The sequence below is a fragment of the Chenopodium quinoa genome, unplaced genomic scaffold, assembly GCF_001683475.1.
Source record: "Chenopodium quinoa cultivar QQ74 unplaced genomic scaffold, ASM168347v1, whole genome shotgun sequence".
Lineage (NCBI taxonomy): Eukaryota > Viridiplantae > Streptophyta > Magnoliopsida > Caryophyllales > Amaranthaceae > Chenopodium > Chenopodium quinoa.
The window spans coordinates 1,874,170-1,890,529 of record NW_018744128.1 but is presented as its reverse complement, the minus strand read 5'-3'; positions in this window follow the sequence as shown (position 1 = coordinate 1,890,529).

Below are 16,360 nucleotides of genomic sequence, written 5' to 3'. Positions count from 1 at the left end.
TTGACATGGTATGTGATGGAAGCCTAAGACGTACCAAAGTACAATATCCTTATTCTCTATAAGTCTCTGTCCCTGCAAAACTCGATTAATATTTACAAATTAATTAGGAACCGAATGAATAAAAGTTATGTTACTCCGTATATACTTTGTGGATGTTATATACTTTCTCCTTACCTTACACTTCATTTGTTCTTTTTTACTTGACCTGTTTCTTTTATCACGTTTGTCAACGCAAAACTTTAACGATTAATAATTTTAATTCTTCATAAGTAAAATTTATAAAAGTTACATATTATGATACTACTTATAGAGACGAATTCAAAAGAGTCTTACATGAATATATTTTTTCTTGCATATTATTAATAAAAAGGTTAAAAGAGAAGTGATAAATAGTGTAAAAGTCAAAGGCGGTCAAGTAAAAAAGAACAACGGAAATAAAATATTAGGCAAGTGTATAAAGACCCGACCCATTAAATAATTGGATGGAACCGACCCGTTTATAAGTGGGGCAAGTTAGGGTTTTTCTTAATAGGCCTCCAATCCATTGAATTGCTCTGTCAATAAGTATTAAAAAAAAAAAAAAAAAAAAACTCTTAATCTTCCTCCCCTCTATTTCTCTCTCTTTCTCTCTATATCTCTCTCTCAGTTTTCCATTGAAGCGCACTCAACATCGCCTTGACGTTCTTCATTACAAATTATTGGTTCTCAGCAGCTTCTGAGGTAAATTGTTGTTTCTTTCAGTAATCATCATATCAATTTCACAATCTAGGGTTTATCTTTCATCTAATTTAATTTAATTTAATTGTCAGTGGACTAAGTGTATGAATCTGAATTAGATATTAAGATTATGAAATATCATAACCAGCGATTATGTTGCTAGAACTTTGATAATTGAATTACACATCCCTATGAATTTAGACCTTGAGCCTGATAAGGTTACTTTGAATCCATTATCAATTTGTTCATGTGTATTTCATTATATCTAATCAATTTTATTTATTTCATTAATTCTGATTCAAACTCTGTTGTTTCATCACTATAACAGCAGGAGCGCTCGAATTATTTATCATGGAAGAAAAGTCGAGGCCTTGTTCTGGTACTAAAAAGTTGATGCCTTGTTTTGATTCTAAAAATTTGAGGCCTTCTAAGGAGCAGAAAAAACAGCTTATTTTAGCCCATCTTTCGGTGTTAGGAAGGAAATCAGAATTTTATGTATTGGATTTGGAAACTGAGAGAATAACAAAAACCCCTGTTGCCGTTTTGTTGAATCAAGGCGCAACCGGTGCTTACACTGTTTTATCAGGATCTAAGATCTATGTTATTGGCGGCCATCATTTAGAGAGTAAGATCATTCCTAAGTTGATTGTTGGTGATCACCATATTCACTTGGTCGCATCCTGTGCCGAGTTGCACATACCCCAGGATGGTAATATACAAACAACTGATCCAGACCCTGATGTTGATCCTGATACTGATCCTAATGCTGTTGCTCGTAAAGGCTCGTATCCTGATACGGAGGAGTTCGATCGCGAGGTGGAGGCATATTTTGTGCCCTCATTGCCTCCATGAGCACTGCCAGCGCTCTCGCCACCTCCTCCGAGCTGGGCCTCGTCAAAGGGGTCCTCGACTGAGTGTGGGAATGAGAGCGGATGGTCGATGGTTGGTTTTGGGGCACTGAATGAGTCCTATGATCGGACTGACCTCTGTTAGACCGAGAGGGACTCGGCCTATGATGACAGTTGTGAATTACGGGAGAAAGGAAATCCTCCCTGTATGATCCTCCCCCCGAACTGGCACCCTTGGGAGAGTTCTGGTTCGGTGAGGGTGATGGTGTAGGAGTTTTAGGCCTTTCGCCTGCTCCTTGACGGAGGCTTTTGCTCTTGCGGTTCTTAGCCATTGTTACTAAGATGATTGCAAGATGATTTTGGTTAAAGATTTGGCTTAAAGATTTTTGAAAGTCTTCCCCACAGACGGCGCCAAATTGTTTCGGATGAAAACAATGGGGCCTTGCCGAAGGCCCACTGAAGTGGCTGAAGACTGGTTCGGTCCAATTGATGCTGGGCCGAAGGTTTCCTGCACAGCTAAAACACGTAAACTGGCCTCGGGGGTGGATCCGAGGAAGACCCCTCCGATGCCGAAGTCAGACAATGCTTTGAGAGAGAAAGCTATGCAAGAGATTTTGTTGCTTGAGGCTTTTTTGTGTATATCATAAATGAATGAATCGAAGGCTTTTATACCTTTGCATATGAGGAGAGGAGAGTAATTGGACCCTTAAATAGTCATGGGCTGACCATGGCAATTCGGACCAAAGGACTCTTGGCTGACTTGGCTTGATTGGAGGCTCGGGCCTTGACCTTGGAATGTTGGATCATTTAATGACCAGGCCCAATGAGATAATTGGACCCAAATAGATGACTAGGCCCAATTAGGTAAATTGGACCCAAACAATTAGTATTAAGTGTATTTTAAAAAAATTAGCAGATTGGTTTGTACGAGGATAAATTAGCTACTACAACATATTAGCGTCTTCTTTGGCACCTACGGTAGAGATCGGAGGTATTTGGCCCCCAAAAGGGATTTGGGTTTTAGATCCCCGGGAAATCCCTTTTCTTAAAACCCTTATTCTTCTTTCAGAAATGAAACCAGAGTGGTGAGTAATATTAAGATTCAAGAGAATCGTAATTTTATCATCACATAAAATATTTTAAGTCCTACCAATTTAATTTTATTCACTATAATCATATTGGAGACGAAGGCAATATAATTGATGATAAGAACGGCAAAAACTTTGGTAAAGATGAAAAATATTGTATACTTGCACTTATTTTAAATTCAAAGTAACATTACAACATTCATAACTGTAAATTTCATCAGCATCCTTTACAACCGTCTTTCCAACATTGAAAAGGAGTACAACAAAAACATAATTGTCCGGAACCAACTGGGCCATAAGACGCCTTGTAACAACCATTTGAAACTTTCGTGCCCTCAGTCGATATTTTCTTATTTTGTTCCGTAGTCACCTTCAATCCCTCGTACTTTTCACTAATGTAAACATCACCTACATAAATTTATCGTAAACAATTATTATTCAATGGCAAAATTTTCACATAGTACTCGTGTGTAAATTATAGTGAATTTTTCACATAATTCTCATATGTGAATTATAGTGAATTTTACACATAATACATATGTATACTACAAAATCGATCACCAAAATGATGTGAATGTATAATAAACTACATAAACAGATAACAGATAGTTGCATTGTATAACTTACAATTTGCTATGACGACCAAGAGAGAAAAAATGAAGATTATGGAAAAAATAGTGCATGGAGCTCTACCACTTGATGCCATTGATTACTAAAGTAAAAAATAAAATGCAAATATGTTAGTGAGTACAAAAATCAATTCAATTCAACCAGCATTACATATTTACATTTATAGCCGAAATCAGATTAGTAATTTTGGAATCAAGATTTACATAAATAATTTCATATCAGAGAAGATGATATAATTTGCTTTCCCAATTACACATCAAAGAAGATGATATGATCCATTTGCTTTCCTAATTATATATCAAAGAAGATGATATGATTTGCTTTCCCAATTACATATCAAAGAACTGAAGATGATATGATTTGCTTTCCTAATTACATATGAAAGAAGATTATATGATTTGCTCCCCATTACATATCAAAGAATTGAAGATATACTTTCGTTCTATCCATTTTTTTTTCATAAAATTCAATCAATCAATAAGATATATTAAATTAAACACTAAGGACCTGTTCACTTCAGGGGCGGAACGGAACCAGGGGGGCTAGGGTGGGCCTTGGCCTCCCCCTTGGTTTTAGTTATTTATTAAATGTTAAATATAATTAAAGAAGTTGTAATGTAGCTAAGTTGGTTTAGGGACAAACTTGATTTTATTTTTTCTCAAGCTCCCAAGTTCGAAGCATCTTCCAACATTAACAAAGCTTGACCTACTTGCAACCATTGGATCTCATGACTTGCTTGAAGGTCATGAAATCAAATCTAACTACGAGTAGAAACTTTTGGTGTGGTGATGCCAAGATCTCTTATTCATTATTCCCCCTCTTTCTCAAAGAATCCAACTTTTCCTCTTCTTTTATTTTCCTTTTTTTTTTTAAAACTATTTTAGGCAATTATATAAAGATCCGACCCATTTAATAATTGGATTGATCCGACCCATTATAAGTGGGGCAAGTTAGGGCTGTTATTAATGGGGCTCCAATCCTCCAATCCATTGAATATATATATATATATATATATATATATATATATATATATATATATATATATATATATATATATATATATATATATATATAACGGAACTCTTAATCTTCCTCCCCTCTATCTCTCTCTCTCTCAGTTTTCCATTGAAGCGCACTCAACATCGCCTCGACGTTCTTCATTACAAATTATTGGTAATCAGCAGCTTCTGAGGTAAAATGTTGTTTCTTTCCGTAATCATCATATCAATTTCACAATCTAGGGTTTATCTTTCATCTAATTTAATTTAATTATCAGTGCAGTAACTGTAGAGTTCGAAAATCTGAACTAAATATTTAGATTATGAAATATCATAACTGGAATTCTGATTTGAACTGTGTTGTTTCATCACTGTAAAATTAAAGCAGGAGCGCTCGAGTTATTTATTATAATGGAAGAAAATTGTTGTAATGAGCACCATATTCACTGTTTTGTTGAATCAAGGCGCAGCCGGTGCTTACACTGTTTTATCAGGATCCAAGATTTATGTTATTGGCGGCCAGCATTTAGAGAGTAAGATCATTCCTAAGTTGATTGTTGGTGATCACCATATTCACTTGGCCGCATCCTGTGCCGAGTTGCACATACCCCAGGATGTTATTGGAGAGTATAAAATATAAACAAATAATGAACTATATAATAAATTAATAATTAAAATAAAAGTGAACAATAATAACTATATATTTTTTTGATAGGTAACAATAATAACTATATAACTAAATAAGTGCTCTCAAATTGATGTTTAATAAAAAAGTATTTAGTATATATTAATTGATTATAAATTTAATTAAAAGATAGCAAAGATGGTTAAAACATTGGTTTATTTCTTATTGGTCTTGTGTTCAAACCTTGTAATTAATATTTTTATTAAGGGTGACATGTGACACATATTCCGTTTTAGAAATGCTTTTTAATATATAAGTAATAATTTCAGCAAAAATAAACATTAATTACCTGCCTAATTACATATTGTTTGCAAATTAATCTCCTTCTTCAATGTACCTTGTTGCTCAAATTGCTTTCCCAAACAAAAGACAAAACCCCTCAAAGATGGTTAAAACATTATTTGGCCGGTAGATTGTTAAGGGTTTTTTTTTTTTTTTTTTTTGAAACAATTGTTATGGGTTTATATACACTCAAGTTGGAGATTTTCGGTAAAACAAGGCCAAAACCGTTATGTAGACCCCTAACATTTTCTTCGATTAAATCTGTCAAATGGTAATTAGAAGAAAAGTTCTTATTTTTACGTGGTCAAATACAATAAAAATCTATTAAGGTGGTTTTTTACAAAAGATAAGTTTTTTAAGATTTTTTTTTTTTTTTTTTGAGGGGAAGTTTTTTAAGATAGTTATTCCGAAATTTCCATTTTATATTCACTTTGTTGTAAAATTGGATAATTTATTAAAAATAAATTAAAAAAAAAGTGGCAAAACCAAACCAAAAAAAAAAAGTGGGACCTTTGACCGAAAAGCGGAAGTTGACTCCAACAATCTAACGTTGACCAAAAAATGGTAATTTTTGGGAGGATGAATCCCCTACGACTTTGGGATCAATTGTTTTTTTTTTTACAGCCTTGGGATCACTTGTTACTAGGGCTGTTCATTGGTCCAAGACCGGACCGGACCGAATATTAAAATTTTAAAAACCGAATACCGGACCGATTAAATTAGGACCGAATTCGAACCGGACCGAAAGAATCGGTCCAAAATCCGGACCGGACCGCTTTGACCGATTTAAGATTTTTTTTTAAAAAAGAATACTAAATTTTTAATAAAGTTAAGGAAAACACAAAAAAATTATTGAAAAAACTATATTGTAACGTCATTTTTACGTCTTTTTTGTATGTTTAGTGCAAAAAAACTTATAAATTTAAAGTTTACTAAGCTTATTAAGGATAATTTTAACCATTATTTAAAGCTTCACACATATTTTTAATAAAAAATCGGTCTGGTCTAAAACCGGTTTTTATAGGGTTTTGGACCGGACCGAAAAAATGAATTTCAAGACCCGAAGACCGGACCGATTAATTCGGTCTGGTCCAGTTCGGGTGCTTCGGTCCATTTTTTTGATCCGTACCGATTTATGAACACCCCTAATTGTTACTCAGGATTGCATTCTAGTTGATATGAATGTTATGAAAATGAAGCTTTCAAGGTTGTTCCCCCCCCCCCAAAGAGTATTACTCTCTCCGTTTTAAAATACTTGCTTCATTTTTTCATGTGCAGAGTTTTAGGAGAAATTGAATAAAGTAATAAAATATGGAGGTAGTGGGGTTGGTAGAAGAATATAAAATTGTAAAAAGCAAAAGTAGTGGAGAGAATTAAGGAGAGAGAATATGAAATTAATAAAATATGATTTATGTTGGGTCCACTAATTGAGAGAAATGAATTAATTATTGTAAAAGGTTTCTAAATAAGGAAAATGAAGCAAGTATTTAAAAACGAAGGGAGTAATAAAGAAATGCAAAAAACAAAGACATCAAACTACATTACGCAAATTAAAAACACTAAAGAGACATTTGCGAGCAAACTTTATTTGAGCCAAGTTGGAGTTCTTGAAGTCCAGACTAGGCCTGCGATCACGCTTTGCACCCACACTATCCACTTGGCAACTTAACTAGATCGATCCACCAATGAATCTTTTGTCGTAAACCGAGGATGAAAAATAGTCTTATGACGTCGACCTTACTTTCACACGCATGAAAGCGAACGACACGACGGGGTCATTGGTCGACCTGAAGACCTGACACTGAATGCAAAGTGGTCAACTAAAAATTGAAATAAAAAACTTTTCCCACAAACTCTTGCGAACCCATCCCTCCCGTATAATTATCAACAGAAGAAAAGGTGGCAATCATGCAATCTGAACTTAGTTCGGCACTAGAGCACCTAAGGACCGCTTCTTGTGGAGTTTGGTATTCTAAATTTCTAGGGTGTGATGTCCACTCTCTCTTTGCAAGTTCGCCTTTGCAGGCAAAAGCTCTGGCAGTTTTATGGGGTTTGAATAGGGGTGCTTATAAAGCGAGTTGATCACGAGCTTAGAGGTGCTCGACTCAACTTGAAAACTTTTTACATGTGCTCAACTCGTGCTCGCTAAAGTTTCGAGCAAATAAATTCTGCTCGACTCGTGCTCGTTAAAGTTTCGATTCGAGTAGCTCGCGATATGCTCGTTAAAATTTTGGTCCTTCTATTATTATATGCCTTTATTTATTTTTTGTTCAATTTATGTTGTTTTCCTTATTATATATTTATTAAAGATTTACTTTTTTATATATATATATATAAATTAAGACTTAATAAGTGTCAAATTTGTTTAAACATAGTAACTTTGTATGTAAATTCTATATTAATAATATATTATCGAGTTACTCCAAGCTTATCGAGTCGAGTTAGAACTTGCTCAACTCGTGCTCGAGTTGAGCTAACTCGAGTCAAGTTTTGACCGACCATTGACCGAGTCGAGTACGAGTTGCTCGTGAGCTGCTCAACTCAATTAGCACCCCTAGGTTTGAAGATTGTAGATAGAGGTGTCAATTCGGATAACCGGATGGAGTTTGGGTCGGGTCTATTCGGGTCGGGTCTGTTCAGGTCGGATATGTTCGAATCAAAATTATCCTTTTAACTCGGATCGGGTTAAATTCTGGTCATGGTCTATCGAGTCCGGGTCGGATACGGGTCGGGTCAACTTCAGATCGATTCACTTTCGGTTCGGATATATTTGGATCGGGTTTAAAACGGTTTTAGCCGGGTGACTTCGGGTCGGATGAATTTGGGTCGGGTTGATTTCGATTCGGTCAAGTTCAGTTCGGTCAATTTCGGTTCAATTCCTTTTTGTGTTTGGCTGAATTTTTTTTTGAAGTGCAAGACTTTTGTTATTTTTGAGGAAGTCGTACCCATAACATATTATTGGAGTCGAAACATTGCAATGATATTATATGCAGCGTATTTTGTATATGAAAATGAAACTACTGAAAATACGTAAGTTTGAATCATTGGATTATGTATATGTAATATATTTAATTATTATAATGAAAATGTAAGCGCTTGATATATCCTTTAAAACTTTATTTATTTTGCTTTCATAATTGTTTCTTATAAGTTGCATCAGACTAGTAGTAATGTGATTTATATTGATATAATTGGTTGTATGTGTTAGAGAAAAGAATTATTAGTTCATAAAATATAATAGAATGGGAGGAAATTCATTAAAAATGACAATAGGCTTTAGGCAGCATTTAACTAGAGCTTTACAAGCAAATCAATTAACTCTCGCTTATTTTTCGGGTCAATTTCGGATCGGGTTGAGCTCGGGTAGGGCCAAATCGGTTTGGTTTGAGTTCAGGTCGGGTCAAATCGGATTCGAGTTTAGTTAAGGTCGGATCAAATCGGTGCCGGGTTAAGTTCAGATCAGGTCAAATTCGGATTCGGGTTGAGTTCAGTTCGGTTACAGATCGGGTTTGGGTCTTGAATTTCTCGGATCAAATCAGATCGGTTACAGTTCAAAACGGATTATTTTTTTCGGATCGGTTCGGTTTTGACACCTCTAATTGTAGATGCTGACGTAGTCTTCACAAACAGCCGGCAATTCACAAATTAAATCTGAGCGTTTCAAGTCTTTCACATTTTGCAACATACGTAGTAAAGCTTCTGTTAGTTCGCTACTTTTTGTTAGCTTTAAGGGTCCACCTAGATTACAAGAACTAATTAAGGGAGTAAAAATTAATAGGACAAAAATCACAGGGAGATTCATTATGGGGTGATATTTACTTTTTCAAGAGTTTGGCATCTTTACTTTCTTTCCCTTCATCCTTGGAAATAGAGCTACACCATTGAATGGACCACCGTATCAACCACCTTATAAACCCAATCCCACCTTGCAAACTACCATTAATGTCATGCTTATAAAAAACAAAACAACAGATCTGAAAAAGAGAAGAGACAAAATAAAGAAATAATTCATCAAAAATACTCCATGAAGGTATAATTCAACTCCTTTGTGGTGAAATTTGAGCGTGAAGGTTGTGGATCTAAAATTATTAGTCAATTTCGACAGCAAATCAATTGATTTTAGTGCACCTTGTTCATAAAATAGTACACTTGACTTTTTCTGTTCAATTACTTTTCTTTTGCCAATTACAAAGATTAAAGGTAAATTAGAGTACTACAACCTAGCCCGTCGATGTCAAAGTTGAATGTTTGGTTGCCAGCCGCATGTTGGCTATTACATGTCTCGCACTCTTGCTGATAAAATACACTCGGGGAGAATCCAAAGGAGCTACTTAGTACATGACATCTCAAAAATCGACGCAGAGAGCATTCAGGACATGACATCTCTTCTTCATGCACATGGATTTCAGGGAACTCCTATGCAACCAACTGAAACTTGAATGGAGAAACATAGAAAGAATGAAAGAGGTGGATGTCATAGCTCGATCTACTAGAAAGGCAAAGATAAAGGAAGCTTTTTTTGGTTATGTTAGAAAAACAAACTCAATGTAATAATACTGACCTAATCCTTTTTTAAATAATTACGATTAGCAAGAGACATTTGATGAAGCTTAATTCTATGAATACCATTAGTTGCACTTTTCTTTATGTATTCAGTTCATTTTCAACAACAACAACGATAAAAAGCCACTATCACACAAATCGGGAGTTAATAATACAACAATTACTCCGTACTTGCAATGAACCCATATATAGAACAATAGAAAATAAAAGTATTAGCTTCATAGACTGTGGTGATCAATATGCGTATCTTATTAATAACGGTGTTCTTGTAAAAGATGGGGAAGTTTCAGTAATGTAAGTGTAATTCTGTACAATTTTTGTATTAAAATTATTTTATTTCATTTAATATTTGTCTTACTTTGGATTTGCTTTGCCTAGCATGTTCGTGTAGCATCAGTCTTATACACAAAGGTCTGGGAAAAGAGGTTTATGAAGCGCAATAGGTTTATGTTAGATCCAGTTATTGCGGTAATTTGTTGTTTTTTAGATATTGAATTTATTTATTAAAATTGAACTTATAGTATTTGTGGTTTTGCTTAGATGTCGGTTCTGGAAGAAAAAGATCCTGAGCTGGAAAAATATATTCACCTAATTAATGTCACTAGTGTCAACGACATTAATACGATATTTTTTCCAGTCATGGAAAGGGGGCATTGGTGGTGTGCCGCTTTTTCCAACAATAGAGTGATCGACTCAACGAGTGGGAAAGATGCTCATTTAGAACATGTTGATTCGTTGAGAAAGCTCGTACGTGTTTCTATAATTGTTTTGGTTTTTGATATAAAACTTCAGGTCCTCTAATTATGTTAGCTAATATTTTTGTTTTTTGGGGTATATCATCAGTGCTCTACCATGAACCGTATTTGCAAATTAATTGACAAAAATTGCAACGTGGATACGTCTGACTGGAGCAAACGGGGTCTTGAGATGCCCAAACAAAAAGATGGGTAATATTTCTATGACATCCGTCTTTATTTCTTGATATTTATTTTTTTAGAACTAATCATTTTATTCTTGTGTGTTTATTGCAGGGTTAGCTGCCATCAAGCTAAATGCATTTCAGTTTGTGGGTTCTATCATTGTGGTAAGATACTTGTCTCATTAACATATGTCGGTTATTATTCTAACTAAATAAAGGGTATTCTAACCAACTAATATTTGGTAATAGGGTAACATTCAAGAAGCACGCGAGACATTGTTTGCTGAAGATGTGTTGTGTGAGTTCAACTATGCAAGGGAGAAAATGATTCAAATGGCGCTTGAATTGGCCAACAAGAAGTTAGGAAATACTTGAATGGTGGTAGGACATTTGAGTGGATCTACTGAAATTACCAGACCAAACTTCCAAAAAGATGTCATTATTATTTTATTATATTTTTCTATCCCCAAGTAGACGTCCAATTGTTGATGATTATATCTTGATATGATAGTATCTTAAAAATGAGGATAGGATCTTTGAAATCAGATAGTATCTTTGAAATCAGATAGTATCTTTGAAATCAGAAAGTATCTTTGAAATCAGATAATATCTTTGGAAACCGGATAGTTTCTTTAAAAGTAGCATAATATCTGTCAAGAAGGGATTGTCGGTATCTTTGAAAACGAGATTGTCTTTAACAAAGGATGCTATTTTTGGAAACCATTATAGACATATAACCATTATGAGTTGTACAACATTGATATAACCATTATGAGTAGTGCAAACCAAAAAAAATATTTAATAAATATTGTGGAGTACTTTATATATAAATTTGTTCCTTTTTTAACATAAGTTATCTGATACAAATTATATTTATATAACTTACAGTTGATTATCCGGATAACAGGATAATTAGCTATAACTTATAGTAGTTGATTATCCGGATATCTATTATTAAATCATGGTGCTGTCAAGCAAATTAATAAAGGATCTTCAAATATCAAATATTATCATCATGGAAACAATATGAATAAAAAAGATGTCAAGCAAAACGGGTTTGGGTCAATCTCGGGTTTGGGTCGGGTTCGGTTCAGGTCAATATTTAGCGGGTTATATTCAGGTCGGGTCATCTCAAATCGAGTCATGTTCGGATTCGGGTCTCGAATCATAAAGTTAACTCGGGTCTCGGGTTGGTTTCAAGTCCGGACATATCGGGTTCGGGTCACCAATTTCTCGGGTTCAACCAAGTCGAGTCATGATCGGGTTGGGGTAAAATATTCGGATCGGGTCAGCTTTTGACAACTCTACTTACCACTACTACGTCCCTTAATGTTAGTAGCGATCCCTGACATTCTAAAATGTCAAAAGCTCTACGTACCATGGAACTAGGGTGGTCGAGGGACTCAGTGAGGTATAAGATAAAGGGTTGTTCAAGGACCTAAAGATAGTATTTCAAACAAAAAGATACTATCCTGCATCGAAAAATATTATCTTTCTAAAATGATACTATCATAAAAAAAGATATTATCATATATAAAAGATACTATCCGAAAATATAAAAAACTATCAAAAGATAAAGAAATTATCATATAATATATAAATCTATTATTAAATCATGAATAAAAAAGATATCAAGCAAAACGGATTTGGGTCAATGTTCGGTTTGGGTCGGGTTCGGTTCAGGTCAATAATTAGCCTGTTATGTTCAGGTCGTGTCATCTCAAATCGAGCCATGTTCAGGTTCGGGTCTCGAATCATAAAGTTAACTTGGGTCTCAGGTTGGTTTCAAGTCGGGACGTATCGGGTTGGGGTAGCCACCAACTCTCCAGTATTTGAGGAGCCCCGTCCACGAGCTCCTCCAAGATGAATATATTTATATTAAATTTAATAAAATCTTAAAATAAACTTCAAAGTTTTTTTTGTCTATTAATTGCGCCTATTATTAAATCATATTATTTGGATGAAAATGTTACTGGTGGAGTTAATGATTGAGGCTACACCATATGCTTTAATATAAAAGGCAAGAATTCCTAAATATCCGGATATCGCTATTTGAATCAGTTACCACACAAACTTTTTTTTGACTTGTCAATTTTTCTTTCAGTTTTTAGATGGTGTTTGGTATGGGCGAGCCCACCCAAAACAGACGTTCGACATCTTGCCCGGTGAGGAACATGCAGCCTTAAATTTTGAATTGCACCAGGTATGATAGTTTAGAATATTTAGATATCTTAAATGATTTCAAATTATTCAAAGATAAAATGTAATCAAAACCTTACCCTGAACTCTTTTTTTTTAGGCTTTGGCAAAGCCTGCCAGGAGGAAAAGAGATGGTCCGTGTCCAAATTTCTATTTGCAGCAAGCTAAGCGTAGAAGAATTGAGGAAGGTAAGAGGGTGTTTGGCTGGGGTGCTTGAAAAAACAAATATTTACTAATTTTTTGAATGCCAAAGCAAATAAGGGGACTAATTTTTTTGGTTTTACATATTATATATATATAATATATATATATATATAGGGGAAGCAATTAAAGGGAGGGGAAAAGGTGAGGGACATGTGTCACAAGGAGAAAATGGAGTGGGGAGCAAGTATGGTCCCCTACACTCCAAGTGACACTTGTAGATTTATTATTAGTTTGCTTATTTATTTTAATTTAGCTTTAAAATAAATTGTGGAATTTCATGACTCCCACATTGATGGGATAGAAATTCCCACTCTCCCTCTTGCCTATAAATACCCATCTTGGGTTTTTGGGAAGAGTGCTTAAGAAGGAGTTCAATAGAGCATTGTATTAGCAAAAACTCTTAAACTCATATTATACTCAGGTTTTGGTCGGACCTCGCTAACCTCGAGGTAACGGACCTAAAAGTCGCCAGTAGTTTTTGCGGGTGGATTTCCGTAAGAGGCTTGATTATTTTCAGAGCTTAAAGATTTCAAGTAAGAACCCGACTTTGAGGGCGAAGCACGCTTCAAAGGTAAATTTCGATTTTATCATTTTATGTTTATTTGTTATGTTTTATGGTTTTATTAATTGCGAGTAGTTCTTTGGGTCAGGGTTGTTTCCACGGTGAGTCGGACTCACCAAACCCCAACAGTGGTATCAGAGCCTCACTCGTTTATTTTTTAAATCATAATATTTTTCAAGGTGTTTTTATGGCTTAATTTTTCAGGTTTTGAGTTGCTAATTAGATTAGTAGCTCGTTTTATTTATTTTAACCTCATATTAACGCTATCATCAGCCTCGAACCTAGATTTCGACCCAAAAATAGTGAATTTTGGTGGAAAAGGCATTCTAGAAATGGTTTTACCCTTCAGGATTTGGTTTTTAGCCAAAAAAACGACCAGAAATGCACTTTCTGAGGGATTTTTCGTTTTGACGAAAAAAATTTATGTCTTTCTAACCTAGAAAATAAATTGCATATTTATGGTGGTTATGTAATTGGTTCAATACATATTTTATATGCAATTTCAAACCTCTTTAGGCATGATTATTTGGTGGTAATTTGTGCTTGAAAGCTTGGTTTTATTTTTCATATAATTGCAAACTAATTGCATTAAGTGTGAAATTGTTGTTCTTTGAGGCTTCCAAGTACTAAAGATTCAATCTTTAATTATGTTAAGTGATTGAAACTTTAAGTTACTAAATTCCATGAATTTTTGTTAAACATTGTTGATTTAATCATTTTTTAGTTGATTGGAATCATAAAGTTTGAAACTCTGTGATAGAAAATTGTTTATCTTCACATTGGAAGGTATAATTTTTCAATGATTCACAAGTATTAAAGTTGTAATCTTTATTGAACTTATGTTCATTTTTCCAACTCCCTCTTATTTTGTCAAAAAATCAAGATTAATTTAAATTAATTAAATTAATAGTGAGTAATTGCCCTCTTATTTTTGTTGCACCAAGTTAAATCAATTTAATTAAAGAATGGTTCTTGGGAATTATTTTGGTTAGATGCACTTTGAAAATTTTATTTTAAGTTAGACTTATTTAAAATTTTCATTTTTTCCAATAAATTAGTTCTAAAATTAATTTAGAATTAATTAAAATGTCACGGAAAACTTTGGGATCAAAGTCCCGAGGATATGGCACGCAAATCAAGGTACAAGCACCCTTGGCTAGCCGGGCTGCATAGCAGCCCGCATGTGGCTTCCAAGGGGCTGCCTTTAGGGTGCGTGCAGCCAAGATGTGGCTAGGTACGCACGGCCTCATAGCAGCAGCATCACAGCAGCAGCACGGTGCCTTGATGGTGCATGCGTGCATGCTGTGGTGCGTGGTGTATGGGGCTGCTATGGTGCGTGATGCGTGGTGTGCTTGAGCTTGGTGCATACGTCGTGTAAAAGGGAATATGTGTAGACGTTGCTTGCGAAACAATGTAGTGCAATGAGTTCGTACAACATGGCCATCAAGGGCCATGTTATTGATGTGTGAAAGGTCGCTGATATGGGCGGTGTAACGCTTAGCGACATCGGGCCCACTCCCACGTTCATTGAGCATCAAACGGTTGTGCGGAATGTGAGCACTCCATGTCTTAGTGCTAGGCACTTAGACATTTTGGACTACGTATTTTTGCTTAAATTGTCGTTTTAATTATTTTATTAATCTAATTTGGTTTTAATTACTTTAATAAATTTTGGAGGCTAGGCCTCGGGTTTTGAGCGGCATTGGCAAAATTTATTTTTACAAATTTTGAGTTTTACAGGCTTAATTAATTGGATTAATTGAGTTGGATGCGGAATTTAGTGGGAGCTTCAAATATTAATTGCGCTTATTTACATAACCGGTTAGAACAACTTTGACTAGTTTTAATTAGGAGTGTTAATTGGATTAACCACCTAGATTACTTACTAGTTCACGCGTGTTTATGCATTATTACTTGTTTATCGTTGTAAAATGCACGGGCCATTCAAAGATAGTGAATGGATGAATGGAATGTATATTCTTTCACATGTTTTATGAAATGACAACTAGTGGGGCCCGATTAGGATAGAAAATACGGACTGCAATCCGTGATGTATTTTTGTAAATCTAAATATGGTCTGCGAACTGTTGAGTATTTTTGTACCTTAATATTTAGATTAGTCCTAATCGTAGATACTAGTAATTGCATTTAATTTTTGTCAAGTCATGGAAGACGAAGCCATGAAGTTGCAAATGAAGACCTTTTGGAGATATCAAGATCTCAAGGGGTCATGCTAGTTGCCAAATGCATCTCTATTTATGTTTTTTGATATATATGTGTGTTTATGTATATGAATTATATATGAGATGCATGTTTAGGATTTTGAATGTTGTAATGATTAATTAAGTTCACTTAAATCAACCAACATAGAAACCCTAAGTCCCTAAATATTGAGTAAAACTTGCCATTCCAAAACAACACTTACCAACCGAACGAGGGTAGTGGTGGGCTACGCCAAAGCGAGGCATCACTACCTCTCCGAGGAATGTAAGGCATACCGGGTATGATAATTTATTTTGGTTGTACTCAACGATATGAGTGATGGAGTCCTAACATGTCGTGGCAAAGTGAATAAATTGTTGAGAGAGCATTAGATGCGACAATTTATTCAACCAAGAGTGGCTTGGAGCCATTAGCAAAGTGTTGCTTACCTTAGGAGATTGAG